Raw genomic sequence first — 15,000 nt, forward strand, 5'->3', positions numbered from 1 at the left:
TACTGCTGTATTACTGTAGTTATACTGTAGTTAAACTCTGTACTGTCAAGTTACTGTAGTTATACTCTGTACTGCTGTATTACTGTAGTTATACTCTGTACTGTCGTATTACTGTAGTTATACTCTGTACTGCCATATTACTGTAGTTATACTGTAGTTATACTCTGTACTGTCGTATTACTGTAGTTATACTCTGTACTGCCATATTACTGTAGTTATACTATGTACTGTCATATTACTGTAGTTATACTGTAGTTATACTCTGTACTGCTGTATTACTGTAGTTATACTCTGTACTGTTGCATTACTGTATATATACTGTAGTTATACTCTGTACTGCCGTATTACTGTAGTTATACTCTGTACTGCTGTATTACTGTAGTTATACTATGTACTCTCGTATTACTGTAGTTATACTCTGTACTGCTGTATTACTGTAGTTATACTCTGTACTGTCGTATTACTGTAGTTATACTCTGTACTGTTGTATTACTGTAGTTATACTCTGTACTGTCGTATTACTGTAGTTATACTGTAGTTATACTATGTACTGTTGCATTACTGTAGTTATACTCTGTACTGTCATATTACTGTAGTTATACTCTGTACTGTCGTATTACTGTAGTTTTACTGTAGTTATACTCTGTACTGCTGTATTACTGTAGTTATACTCTGTACTGTCGTATTACTGTAGTTATACTCTGTACTGTCGTATTACTGTAGTTATACTGTAGTTATACTCTGTACTGTCGTATTACTGTAGTTACACTCTGTACTGTCGTATTACTGTAGTTATACTCTGTACTGCCATATTACTGTAGTTATACTCTGTACTGTCGTATTACTGTAGTTATACTCCGTACTGTCGTATTACTGTAGTTATACTCTGTACTGACGTAGTACAGTAGTTATACTATGTACTGCCGTAGTACTGTAGTTATACTCTGTACTGTCGTATTACTGTAGTTATACTCCGTACTGTCGTATTAATGTAGTTATACTGTAGTTATACTATGTACTGTCGTATTACTGTAGTTATACTCTGTACTGTCGTATTACTGTAGTTATACTCTGTACTGTCGTATTACTGTAGTTATACTCCGTACTGTCGTATTAATGTAGTTATACTGTAGTTATACTATGTACTGTCGTATTACTGTAGTTATACTCTGTACTGTCGTATTACTGTAGTTATACTCTGTACTGTCGTATTACTGTCGTATTACTGTAGTTATACTATGTACTGTCGTATTACTGTAGTTATACTGTAGTTATACTCTGTACTGCCGTATTACTGTAGTTATACTGTAGTTATACTCTGTACTGCCGTATTACTGTAGTTATACAATGTACTGCCTTATTACTGCAGTTATACTGTAGTTATACTCTGTACTGCCGTATTACTGTAGTTATACTCTGTACTGTCGTATTACTGTAGTTATACTCTGTACTGTCGTAGTACAGTAGTTATACTATGTACTGCCGTAGTACTGTAGTTATACTCTGTACTGTCGTATTACTGTAGTTATACTCCGTACTGTCGTATTAATGTAGTTATACTGTAGTTATACTATGTACTGTCGTATTACTGTAGTTATACTCTGTACTGTCGTATTACTGTAGTTATACTCTGTACTGTCGTATTACTGTCGTATTACTGTAGTTATACTATGTACTGTCGTATTACTGTAGTTATACTGTAGTTATACTCTGTACTGCCGTATTACTGTAGTTATACTGTAGTTATACTCTGTACTGCCGTATTACTGTAGTTATACAATGTACTGCCTTATTACTGCAGTTATACTGTAGTTATACTCTGTACTGCCGTATTACTGTAGTTATACTCTGTACTGTCGTATTACTGTAGTTATACTCTGTACTGTCGTAGTACAGTAGTTATACTATGTACTGCCGTAGTACTGTAGTTATACTCTGTACTGTCGTATTACTGTAGTTATACTCCGTACTGTCGTATTAATGTAGTTATACTGTAGTTATACTATGTACTGTCGTATTACTGTAGTTATACTCTGTACTGTCGTATTACTGTAGTTATACTCTGTACTGTCGTATTACTGTAGTTATACTCCGTACTGTCGTATTAATGTAGTTATACTGTAGTTATACTATGTACTGTCGTATTACTGTAGTTATACTCCGTACTGTCGTATTAATGTAGTTATACTGTAGTTATACTATGTACTGTCGTATTACTGTAGTTATACTCTGTACTGTCGTATTACTGTAGTTATACTCTGTACTGTCGTATTACTGTAGTTATACTCCGTACTGTCGTATTAATGTAGTTATACTGTAGTTATACTATGTACTGTCGTATTACTGTAGTTATACTCTGTACTGTCGTATTACTGTAGTTATACTCTGTACTGTCGTATTACTGTCGTATTACTGTAGTTATACTATGTACTGTCGTATTACTGTAGTTATACTGTAGTTATACTCTGTACTGCCGTATTACTGTAGTTATACTGTAGTTATACTCTGTACTGTCGTATTACTGTAGTTATACTCTGTACTGTCGTATTACTGTAGTTATACTCTATACTGCCATATTACTGTAGTTATACTCTGTACTGCTGTGTTCCTGTAGTTATACTGTAGTTACACTCTGTACTGTCATATTACTGTAGTTATACTATGTACTGTCGTATTACTGTAGTTATACTGTAGTTACACTCTGTACTGTCATATTACTGTAGTTATACTCTGTACTGTCGTATTACTGTAGTTATACTCTGTACTGCCTTATTACTGTAGTTATTCTATGTACTGCCTTATTACTGTAGTTATACTGTAGTTATACTCTGTACTGTCGTATTACTGTAGTTATACTCTGTACTGTCGTATTACTGTAGTTATACTCTGTACTGTCGTATTACAGTAGTTATACTCTGTACTGTCGTATTACTGTAGTTATACTATGTACTGCCATATTCCCTCTCTCACTCTCTCCCCTCCCTCTCTCCCTATGTCCTTCTCTCCCTGCACCCCTCTCCCCCTGCCACCCTCCATCCCTCTCTGTCTCTCCTTTCACTTCTTATACATCCTTGCCCTTGGGAGTCTTTGCTCTTGTGTTTCCTCTGGCCCTCAAGCTGGGACTGGGATTAGAGTACGTGTGTGTAGGTGCCTCCTCCCTGGGCGTGGGAGTAGACGAGGGTGTCCCCCTGCTGGGGCTGGGATAGCCCTTAGTGGGATACTAACCCTCATGCCCCTTGGACATGATGGTGACTTGGTAACCCACGGAGACAGACACTTGAGCATGACTTGGAATCTTTGTGCTCCACAGCCATTCCGGAATACTTATGTTGCTAGGTTATATGCTCTGCTCTGTGAGGGAGGAAAATGGAATAGGTAATGGAAAAGGACCAGTATTCTGACCAGAATGTGGACGTGAGACTTGTATTAGATTTATGCACAGTAAATTTTCATAGGTTTGATTCATAGCAAAGTACACTACCAAACAATATATATATATATTATTTATATTTTGTGTAAATACATTCAACACAATAAAGTATCTGTATCCTATGCAAACCCTACCATATCTTCCTGTTCATCCTTCTCAGTCTTCCTGAGTGTGCCTGTGGCCTGGATCTGAGGTCCTCTCTGCTGCTTCCTCTACCCACAGGAAGCAACACTTGGCTTAATAGAAGATCCCCAAGGTTCAGCATGCATATTTCTGCCAGATTTTAAAATCCAAGTCCTTCAAGCACACACACATGGACACACACACATGGACACACGCACTCATATCTAGGCCTAAACATGGACACACACACTCATATCTAGGCCTAAACATGGACACACACACTCATATCTAGGCCTAAACATGAACACACACACATGGAACACACACACTCATATCTAGGCCTAAACATGGACACACACACATGGACGCACACACTCATATCTAGGCCTAAACAGTCCCATGGACCCCCGTTGCCTCCGGCCTGGTTTTCTGGTTTCTCTGGCTCTGGCTTGAACATTGTGAGATCTCTCCTGAGTGGTACAGCCATGTCTCACAATCTCCACTCATAGTAATCTCTCTTCCACAGACACACACACACACACACACACACACACACACACACACACACACACACACACACACACACACACACACACACACACACACACACACACACACACACACACACACACACACACACACAAAACACATTAATAACCTCTGGTCTCTCATGGAAAGAACAGTAATCAGGAAGAGTCAACACATCAACTAACCAGGGAAAACAGAAAAGTGTCATAATGTATTTTTAACAAAAATCCTTTCTGAATTTAAAAGTAATCCAGGAGGTAATCATAAAATTTTTCAAAAGTATTTGTAATCAAATAAAAATAATTTAGGTGTTAATGTAATGGTTTACAGTTAGATTGTTTTTTTTGTAATCAGATTATATCTAATCAGTTACTACAAACAACCATTCGCTTCCACTAACTATTTCAAACAACCATTCGCTTCCACAGGAGGTTGGTGGCATCTTAATTGGGGAGGAAGGGCTCGTGGTATTGGCTGGAGCGGAATCAGTAGAACGGAATCAAATACATCAAACAAAATTTCCTCCGTTCCAGACATTATGATGAGCCGTCCTGCCCTCAGCAGCCTCCGTTGTTCACGTCATACATCCACTGATATTATTTGTAATAGTATAGCAAACTTTTCATAGGCTTCCACACAGAGACAGGGCTTTTAGTACTCTTTTTAACAGTAAGATTAAATCTGCAAGTTTCAAAGACATAATCAGTGTCAGGGTTGTGTCCTGAAAACACCTTGTCGATAGACATTGATAGTAATGTGTTCAACCGCAAGATTGTCAATCAGTTGTTTATAGTTGTAATGCATAATAGGTTGTAATGTGTGTGTGTATGGGCGTGTGCTTCTGTGCGTGTGTGTACGGTGTGTGCGCGCGCGTGTGTGTGTGTGTGTGTGTGCGTGTGTGTGTGTGTGTGTGTGTGTGTGTGTGTGTGTGTGTGTGTGTGTGTGTGTGTGTGTGTGTGTGTGTGTGTGTGTGAAGGAGATGAAGGTGAGTCCTACCTTGTTGTATGCGCCGACAGCAGCAATCCCAGAAGGCCTTGGTCTGGAAAGATGATGTCCACTGGTGTCTAACGCTCCTCTCTCTCACACTCAGCATTTATTGTCTCCTACATGCCTGAGAGAGAGAGGGGGAGAGGGCGAGAACGAGAGAGAGAGAGAGAGGAAGAGTTTGTTTGTTAATTCCCACGGGGATAGGTTGTGTGTTCGGACCTTATCTTTAAGCTGTGTCGTTATCAGCTAATGATCATCACCTCTGTCTGTATGTGAAGGGAAACATGGACACACACACACACCGAGTTCACACACACACTGAGTACACAAACACACTGAGTACACACACACCGAGTTCACACACACACTGAGTACACAAACACACTGAGTACACACACACACCGAGTTCACACACACACACACACACTGAGTTAAGGGGTCAATGTAAATGTGGACTGGTGAATGGGCAGAGGATGGTAGAGACACAGTAGAAACACAGACACACAGTAGAAACACAGTAGAAACACAGACACACAGTAGAAACACAGTAGAAACACAGACACACAGTAGAAACAGAGACACACAGTAGAATCACAGTAGAAACACAGTAGAAACACAGACACACAGTAGAAACACAGTAGAAACACAGACACACAGTAGAAACACAGTAGAAACAGACACACAGTAGAAACACTGAAACACAGTAGAAACACAGTAGAAACACAGACACACAGTAGAAACACAGACATGCAGTAGAAACACAGACACAGTAGAAACACAGTAGAAACACAGACACACAGTAGAAACACAGTAGAAACACAGTAGAAACACAGTAGAAACACAGACACACAGTAGAAACACAGTAGGAACACAGACACACAGTAGGAACAGAGAAACACAGTAGAAACACAGACACACAGTAGAAACACAGTAGGAACTCAGACACACAGTAGAAACACAGACACACAGTAGAAACACAGTAGAAACACAGACACACAGTAGAAACACAGTAGAAACACAGACACACAGTAGAAACACAGTAGAAACACAGACACACAGTAGAAACACAGTAGAAACACAGACACACAGTAGAAACACAGTAGAAACACAGACACACAGTAGAAACACAGACACGCAGTAGAAACACAGTAGAAACACAGAAGGAACAGAGAAACACAGACACACAGTAGGAACAGAGAAACATAGTAGAAACACAGACACACAGTAGAAACACAGACACACAGTAGAAACACAGAAGGAACAAAGAAACACAGTAGAAACAGAGTAGAAACACAGACACACAGTAGAAACACAGACACACAGTAGACACATTGAGGAAACGCAGTAGAAACACAGTAGATACAGTAATAGTGACTGTGTATTGGCAGTATAGAGACAGATAATAAGGATGACTGTACAATTGTACTGTGTAGTAAATGTTTAGAACTAAAACTTGGAAGAGATAAGGTTGACTTTACCCCACACCGACTTTCATCAATCCACTGGCCTTGCACAGACTGCAGCGACTCAATTCAAAACCATTTATTTTCTCTCTCCGTCTATCACTCACTTTCACTCTCTCTTTTTCATACAATCTCTCTCATTCTCTCTCGCCGTCTCCTGCTTGAACACTTTCTTCTCATCTCTCTCCCCATCTCTCTCTCTCCTCCCCCTTTCCCTCCCCACTACCCCCACTCTCTCTCCCTCTCTCCCTCCCCCTTTTACCCTCCCTCCCTCCCTCCTCCCTCCATCTCTCTCTGAAAGCTTAGTGTTTGATCTGAGGTTGATAAGAGCAGTCTCTTCCTCACTTTGTCACACCTCTCTTTGAACCTCACAGTTTAGCCAGGGGTTTTAGCCAAGGACTAAAGTCAACTGCTGATGCATGTAAAACGGGCTTTATAAATACAATTTCATTGATTGATTGATTCAAACTACACGCAACCATGCACACACACTCACGCACACACTCATGCATTCACACACACACACACACACACACACACACACACACACACACATCACGTATTACCCTTCTGTGAGTAGTTCTACATTAAACAGGCTCTGTGTGTGTGTGTGTGTGTAAGTGTGTGTGTGTGTGTGTGTGTGTGTGTGTGTGTGTGTGTGTGTGTGTGTGTGTGTGTGTGTGTGTAGTAATGTTGCATGGTATACCGGTACCACATTAATATCACGGTACCAAAACGTCATGATACTTATGATACCAACATTTTAGAATACCGTAGTACCGTTTCATATGATAAACACAGATCATTATGCAGTGTTTTCCCCCTGACTGACACACAGATCATTATGCAGTGTTTTCCCCCTGACTGACACACAGATCACTATGCAGTGTTTTCCCCATGACTGACACACAGATCACTATGCAGTGTTTTCCCCTGACTGACACACAGATCATTATGCAGTGTTTTCCCCCTGACTGACACACAGACCATTATGCAGTGTTTTCCCCCTGACTGACACACAGATCATTATGCAGTGTTTCCCCCTGACTGACACACAGATCATTATGCTGTGTTTTTCCCCTGACTGACACACAGATCATTATGCAGTGTTTTCCCCCTGACTGACACACAGATCATTATGCAGTGTTTTCCCCCTGACTGACACACAGATCATTATGCAGTGTTTTCCCCCTGACTGACACACAGATCATTATGCAGTGTTTCCCTCTGACTGACACACAGATCATTATGCAGTGTTTTTCCCCTGATTGACACAATGATATGCAGATCAGTGCTTCTACACCCGTGCTTCTACACCTGCATTGCTTGCTGTTTGGGGTTTTAGGCTGGGTTTCTGTACAGCACTGTGAGATATCAGCTGATGTACGAAGGGCTATATAAATACATTTGATTTGATTTGATTTGATTTGATTTGATCAGTACGCATGTAGAGTTGAAGTCAGAAGTTAACATACACTTTTGCCAAATGCATTTAAACATTTAACGTGTTCCACAGTTCCTGACATTTAATCTTAGTAAAACTCCCCTGTTTTAGGTCAGTTAGGATCAACACTTTATTTAAAAAAATATGAAATGTCAGAATAATAGAAGAGAGAATGATTTATTTCAGCTTTTATTTCTTTCATCACATGGGTCAGAAGTTTACATACACTCAATTATTATTTGGTAGCATTACCTTTAAGTTGTTTAACTTGGGTCAAACGTTTCAGGTAGCCTTCTACAAACTTCCCACAATAAGTTGGGTGAATTTTGGCCCATTCCTCCTGACAAAGCTGGTGAAACTGAGTTAGGTTTGTAGGCCTCCTTGCTCTCACACACTTTTTCAGTTCCGCCCACACATTTTCTATAGGATTGAGGTCAGGGCTTTGTGATGGCCACTCCAATACCATGACTTTGTTGTCCTTAAGCCATTTTGCCACAACTTTGGAAGTATGCTTGGGGTCATTGTTCATTTGGAAGACCCATTTGCGACCAAGCTTTGACTTCCTGGCGGATGTCTTGAGATGTTGCTTCATTTATATCCACATCATTTTCCTTCTCATGATGCCATCTATGTTGTGAAGTGCACCAGTCCCTCTTTCAGTAAAGCACCCCTACAGCATGATGCTGCCACCCCCATTCTTCATGGTTGGGATGGAGTTCTTCAACTTGAAAGCCTCTCCCTTTTTTCTCTAAACATAATGATGGTCATTATGGAAAAACAGTTCTATTTTTGTTTCATCAGACCCGAGGACATTTCTCCAAAAAGTACGATCTCTGTCTGCATGTGCAGTTGCAAACCGTAGTCTGGCTTTTTTATGGCAGATATGGAGCAGTGGCTTTTCACATCGATATAGGACTCGTTTTATGTGGATATAGATAATTTTGTACCTGTTTCCTCCAGCATCTTCACAAGGTCCTTTGCTGTTGTTCTGGGATTGATTGGTACTCCTCGCACCAAAGTACGTTCATCTCTAGGAAACAGAACGCATCTCCTTCCTGAGTGGCTGCGTGATCCCATGGTGTTTATACTTGCGTACTTCTGTTTTACAGATGAATGTGGCACCTTCAGGCGTTTGGAAATTGCTCCCAAGGATGAACCAGACTTGTGAAGGTCTACAATTTTTTTTCTGAGGTCTTGGATGATTTCTTTAGATTTTCCCATAATGTCAAGAGGCACAGAGTTTGAAGGTAGAACTTGAAATACATCCACAGGTACACCTCCAATTGACTCAAATGATTCCAATTAGCCAATCAGAAGCTTCTAAAGCCATGACATTATTTTCTGCAACTGTCCAAGCTGTTTAAAGGCACAGTCAACTTAGTGCATGTAAAGTTAAATAATCTGTCTGTAAACAATTGTTGGGAAAATGACTTGTGTTATGCACAAAGTAGATGTCCTAACCAACTTGCCAAAACTATAGTTTGTTCACAAGAAATTTGTGGAGTGGTTGAAAAACAAGTTTTAATTGGGGAGGACGGGCTCGTGGTAATGTCAGGAGCGTTGTCAGTGGAATGGTATCAAACACGGTTTCTAGGTGTTTGAATGCCATTCCATTTGTGCCGTTCCAGCCATTATTATGAGCCGTCCTCCCTTCAGCAGCCTCCACTAATGTACTGTTTATCCCTTCCTCCCATTCCTCCAGCCAAATCACAGCTAGGCCTTTGCAAATATGAGCAATCAGCCATTCTACGCAGTATTCTATCAGTGTGACGTTAGATTTCAGTGTGTTGTATTGAGTAGAAGTGTGAATTCCAGTGAGCGGTTTTTGGAGAACTTGTATAAAACGTGAACAAGCTTCCAGGGGGACGGGGCGAACAGGATGCCAGGTCACTGATCTTGTTCCACCGTAGTATCGCTGTGAACAAGCGTCCAGGGGGACGGGGCGAACAGGATGCCAGGCCACTGATCTTGTTCCACCGTAGTATCGCGATACTACGCCTGCTATCATATCGTCTGTAAAACGTTGGTATGGTGACAAGCCTAGTGTGTAGTACAGTACAGATCTCCACCTCTGCAGTGAATAAATCCAGACATAATGTACAACAGGAAATGGCTCCCAGCCTGTCGGCCAGAACAAAAAGGTACCATGAAATAATGAGCCTTCCAGAAACTGGAAAAGGATGGCAACACACAAAAATGTGAATTCATTATGTTTTAGTTTTTTTAAATTGAGGCTGTAGTATATTCTTCTAGCTCACTCTGGTCACATGTTTGCCTGCTTGTATGAATGTGACAAAGACCACTCTCTGCTATTATTATTGTGTAACATCTCATTCCAACATCGTTCAACCTAACCGACTTGCCAAAACTATTGTTTGTTTAACAAAAGAGTTTTAATGACTCCAAGTGTATGTAAACTTCCGACTTCAACTGTAGTTTACAACCATAGACAAAACATTATAGGCAGTAAACAGACACACACATAGAGTTGTCCTCAGTTAACCCCGCAGATTGTATGCTGTCCCATCCCTGGCTCCATAACACTTTAAAAAGCCCGGAGGCACCTCTGAGGTTCACTCTTAGTCTCTTTGACATCCCTCCCTCCCTCCCTCCCTCCCTCCCTCCCTCCCTCCCTCCTTTCATTAATCCCCTCCCTCCCTCCCTCCCTCCCTCCCTCCCTCCCTCCCTCCCTCCCTCCCTCCCTCCCTCCCTCCCTCCCTCCCTCCCTCCCTCCCTCCCTCCCTCCCTCCCTCCCTCCCTCACTCCCTCCCTCACTCCCTACTTTCATTCATCTCCTCCCTCCCTCCCTCCCTCCCTCCCTCCCCCCTCCCTCTGTGGGAGTCCCACAGGGCGGCGCAGAATTGGCCCAGGTTTGGCCAGGATATGCCGTCATTGTAAATAAGAATTTGTAAATAAGAATTTGTCATTGTAAATAAGAATTTCTCACTTGACTAGTTAAATAAAGGTTACACACACATATAATGTTCTGCAAAGAACCCTTTCCTAAGGTTCTATAAAGAACCCTTTCATAAGGTTCTATAAAGAACCCTTTCCTAAGGTTCTATAAAGAACCCTTTCCTAAGGTTCTATAAAGAACCCTTTCCTAATGTGCTATAAAGAACCATTTCCTAAGGTTCTATAAAGAACCCTTTCCTAAGGTTCTATAAAGAACCCTTTCCTAATGTGCTATAAAGAACCCTTTCCTAAGGTTCTATAAAGAACCCTTTCCTAAGGTTCTATAAAGAACCCTTTCCTAATGTGCTATAAAGAACCATTTCCTAAGGTTCTATAAAGAACCCTTTCCTAAGGTTCTATAAAGAACCCTTTCCTAATGTGCTATAAAGAACCATTTCCTAAGGTTCTATAAAGAACCCTTTCCTAAGGTTCAATAAAGAACCATTTCCTAAGGTTCAATAAAGAACCCTTCTATAAAAAAAAACTTTGAACAAAAGGTTGTATATAGCACAATAAAAGGGTTATGCTATGGTTACAACCCTTATTGATGCTGTATGGAAACCCTTTTTATGGTTGTTTATGGAGACTGGTAAGAACCTTTGTCAATCTCAATGGTTGTTTCTAGAACCATACACATTTTTTTATTCTGGTTTAATAGCCATATTATATTGTTACATTCCATAGGTTTTAGTATCGTGTTTTATTCCCAAGTTGAATCAGGTGTGTGTAGAATGATACAGCACTTATATTCTGGTTTAATAGCTGCGTTATATTGTTAAAATTCCATTGTGTTTTATTTCCAAGTTGAATCAGGTGTGCTAGCTCTGGAACAGCAGGGGGTCCCTGAGGAGAGAAGAGAGAACTGCTACCGTTCTCAACTGGCCAAACTGTACACGAGTCTTTCACGAGACACCATCACTGGTCATAGTCGTAAATAACATGGACTAGTGTAACACAACAGATTAGATCAACCGGAATGACACTCTCACTCTCAGCCATTGAAGGGTGCAAAGGGTTCTTTGGGTCAGTATGGTTCCACATAGAATCATCACCCTTCCAAAAAAACTCTTGAGGATCCCACACTTTTCTGTGAGTAGACACAACCCAGGAGGAGAGAGAGATGTAGAGAGAGAGAGGTGAAAGGAGAGAGAGAGATAGAGAGAGAGAGAACGAAATATACTGTATACTGAAAGGTAGAGAGAGGGGGAGAAATAAAGAGGATAAAGAGATGGAGAGAGGGAACCATGAAAGAGAGGGATAGCTCTGGGTCACCCAGGCAAAGGGGGATTACTGAAATCAAAGCCCCCTCTATGCTGCTCCTCTTGGGTTTATTGTCAAATAACAGCCCCTGGCTTTGGCCTACATACTGCTGCTGAGAGAGAGGCTGTTGGATTGTTCACTTGACTTCATTCTGAATTAAATTAAACGATGATTTGGGCAGTCATGGCTGGGAACTCAAACTGGGAACAGAGCAATGAGTGTGTGTGTGTGTGTGTGTGTGTGTGTGTGTGTGTGTGTGTGTGTGTGTGTGTGTGTGTAGTCATATCTGCATTATCGTCCTAAACATGCTTTCTAAAATAATTATACATGAACTCATACTGTTTTGTATTTTCCGGTATGGTTTCTATCAGAGTATCTATGAATGACATCCTCCATGCGGGACGGTTGAGCTAACGTAGGCTAATAGGATTAGCATGAGGTTGTAAGTAACAGACAACAAAAAATCCCAGGACATACACATATCTGCTATGTGCAGAAACTGCATTGTCCAATTTACAGTAACTATTACAGTGAATGAGTCCACATTGTGCCTGGGCTGGAATAATACATTATGGTATTTCTGTTGCACTTCAAAGATGATGGTACAAAAAAACACAAAAAAAATACATGTTTTTTTCCTTTCTATTATATTTTGACAGATCTAATGTGTTATATTCTCCTACAGTCATTTCACATTTCCACAACTTCAAAGTGTTTCCTTTCAAGAAAATGCACATCCTTGCTTCAGGTTCCTGAGCTACAGGCAGTAAGATTTGGGTATGTGTCATTTCAGGTGAAAATTGAAGAAGAAAATGAATAAATAAAGGGTCCGATCATTAAGAAGATAAACAATAAGACACCAACACGCATCCTTATGGTCCCTTCATCTGAACTCTAACCTAAACACAGTTGAAGTCAGGGCAGTAAACATTTAGGTAAAGCCTGTTGTTCGGTATAAAGTGTATTTAGAGAGGCGTTGGGTACTAGAGACACGTTACAGAAAGTCAAACACAAAGCACTGGACTATTACCATATTAAAGGGAATGCACAGGGACATTACCCTATTAAAGGGAATGCACAGGGACATTACCCTATTAAAGGGAATGCACAGGGACATTACCCTATTAAAGGGACTGTACATGCTCATTACCATATTAAAGGGACTGTACATGCTCATTACCATATTAAAGGGACTGTACATGCTCATTACCATATTAAAGGGACTGTACATGCTCATTACCATATCAAAGGGACTGTACATGCTCATTACCATATTAAAGGGACTGTACATGCTCATTACCATATTAAAGGGACTGTACATGCTCATAACCATATTAAAGGAACTGTACCTGCTCATTACCATATTAAAGGGACTGTACATGCTCATTACCACATTAAAGGGACTGTACATGCTCATTACCATATTAAAGGAACTGTACATGCTCATTACCATATTAAAGGGACTGTACATGCTCATTACCATATTACAGGAACTGTACATGCGCATTACCATATTAAAGGGACTGTACATGCTCATTACCATATTAAAGGGACTGTACATGCTCATTACCATATTAAAGGAACTGTACATGCTCATTAACATATTAAAGGGACTGTACATGCTCATTACCATATTAAAGGAACTGTACATGCTCATTACCATATTAAAGGGAGTGGGACACTTGAAGACAATGATAACGATGGTGGGCTGGTAGCTTACACTTAAATTTGGACACACAGACACAGAAATGCATGAACACACAAATACACACACACCCAGGCGTGTGTATAACCAGTGTGAAAGTTAGCATTTTGGCATTTTAGCTAACATTATCAGAACCCGATGTGTGTGTGCGTGTTTCTGTGAAATGTAAGCAGGCCTAAATATCTTTAATTCACTTCAAATGTTTGTTTGTTTCTTGTTCTTTCGTACCAAGCTAAGATATCTAACGTCATTAGTTTTGCTTATTTTACCTGCCACCAGACATTATCTCTATATCTGACCACTATGTATCTGCCACCAGACATTATCTCAACACCTGACAACAATGTACCTGCCACCAGACATTATCTCTATATCTGACCATTATGTACCTGCCACCAGACATTATCTCTACACCTGACCACTATGTGTCTGCCACCAGACATTATCTCAACACCTGACCACTATGTGTCTGCCACCAGACATTATCTCTATATCTGACCACTATGTACCTACCACCAGACATTATCTCAACACCTGACCACTATGTACCTGCCTCCGAACACCTATCTCAACACCTGACCACTACCAGGAAGAGAGCGAACAAGATGGAGAGAACATCATATCGCCCTCCTCTCTCTTTCTTGCGCTCTCACTCCCTAAATCTCTCTCTCCCTTCCTAAATCTCTCTCATGTTCTCCTGCTCTCTCCTGAATACAGTTGTCTCTCCAAAATGCGTTCAGGTCCGTCTCTCTCTTATACATTTTTCATTGATAGCCTGAGAGATTGGTAGTGTTTTGAAAAACAGTCTAACCTGCCTTCTCACCCCGCATACAAACGAACTGCGCCAGCACACACACACACACACACACACACACACACACACACAGGTTTAACCAGCAGTTCCACTCTTCACTCCAGTTCACTTATCTCGAAAGCAAATGAAAACATGAAGACACATAATCATAAAACACAGACATAATCTCTTGGAGAAAATGGGAACAAGAGGCCCATAAAAATATGAGTCTAAATATCTCCAAAACACACAACCTAAGGCCCAAAATCTCACAATGTTTTGCAAGTCTAAACACCTCCCAAACACATCACA

The 15,000-nt window shown here is 40.6% G+C and overlaps 1 protein-coding gene across 1 annotated transcript in view; it reads right to left on the reverse strand.

Moving 5' to 3' along the window:
- The window catches only part of LOC139375716 (RNA binding protein fox-1 homolog 3-like), a 677,315-nt gene extending 672,123 nt beyond the window's left edge, over window positions 1–5,192 (reverse strand). The window contains exon 1 of the mRNA XM_071117526.1: window positions 5,078–5,192. The gene's annotated coding sequence lies outside the window, so the exon portion shown is untranslated. The remainder of the gene's footprint in view (window positions 1–5,077) is intronic.
- Between the last annotated feature and the right edge of the window lie 9,808 nt (window positions 5,193–15,000).

Source organism: Oncorhynchus clarkii, chromosome 20, assembly GCF_045791955.1.
Source record: "Oncorhynchus clarkii lewisi isolate Uvic-CL-2024 chromosome 20, UVic_Ocla_1.0, whole genome shotgun sequence".
Classification (NCBI taxonomy): domain Eukaryota; kingdom Metazoa; phylum Chordata; class Actinopteri; order Salmoniformes; family Salmonidae; genus Oncorhynchus; species Oncorhynchus clarkii.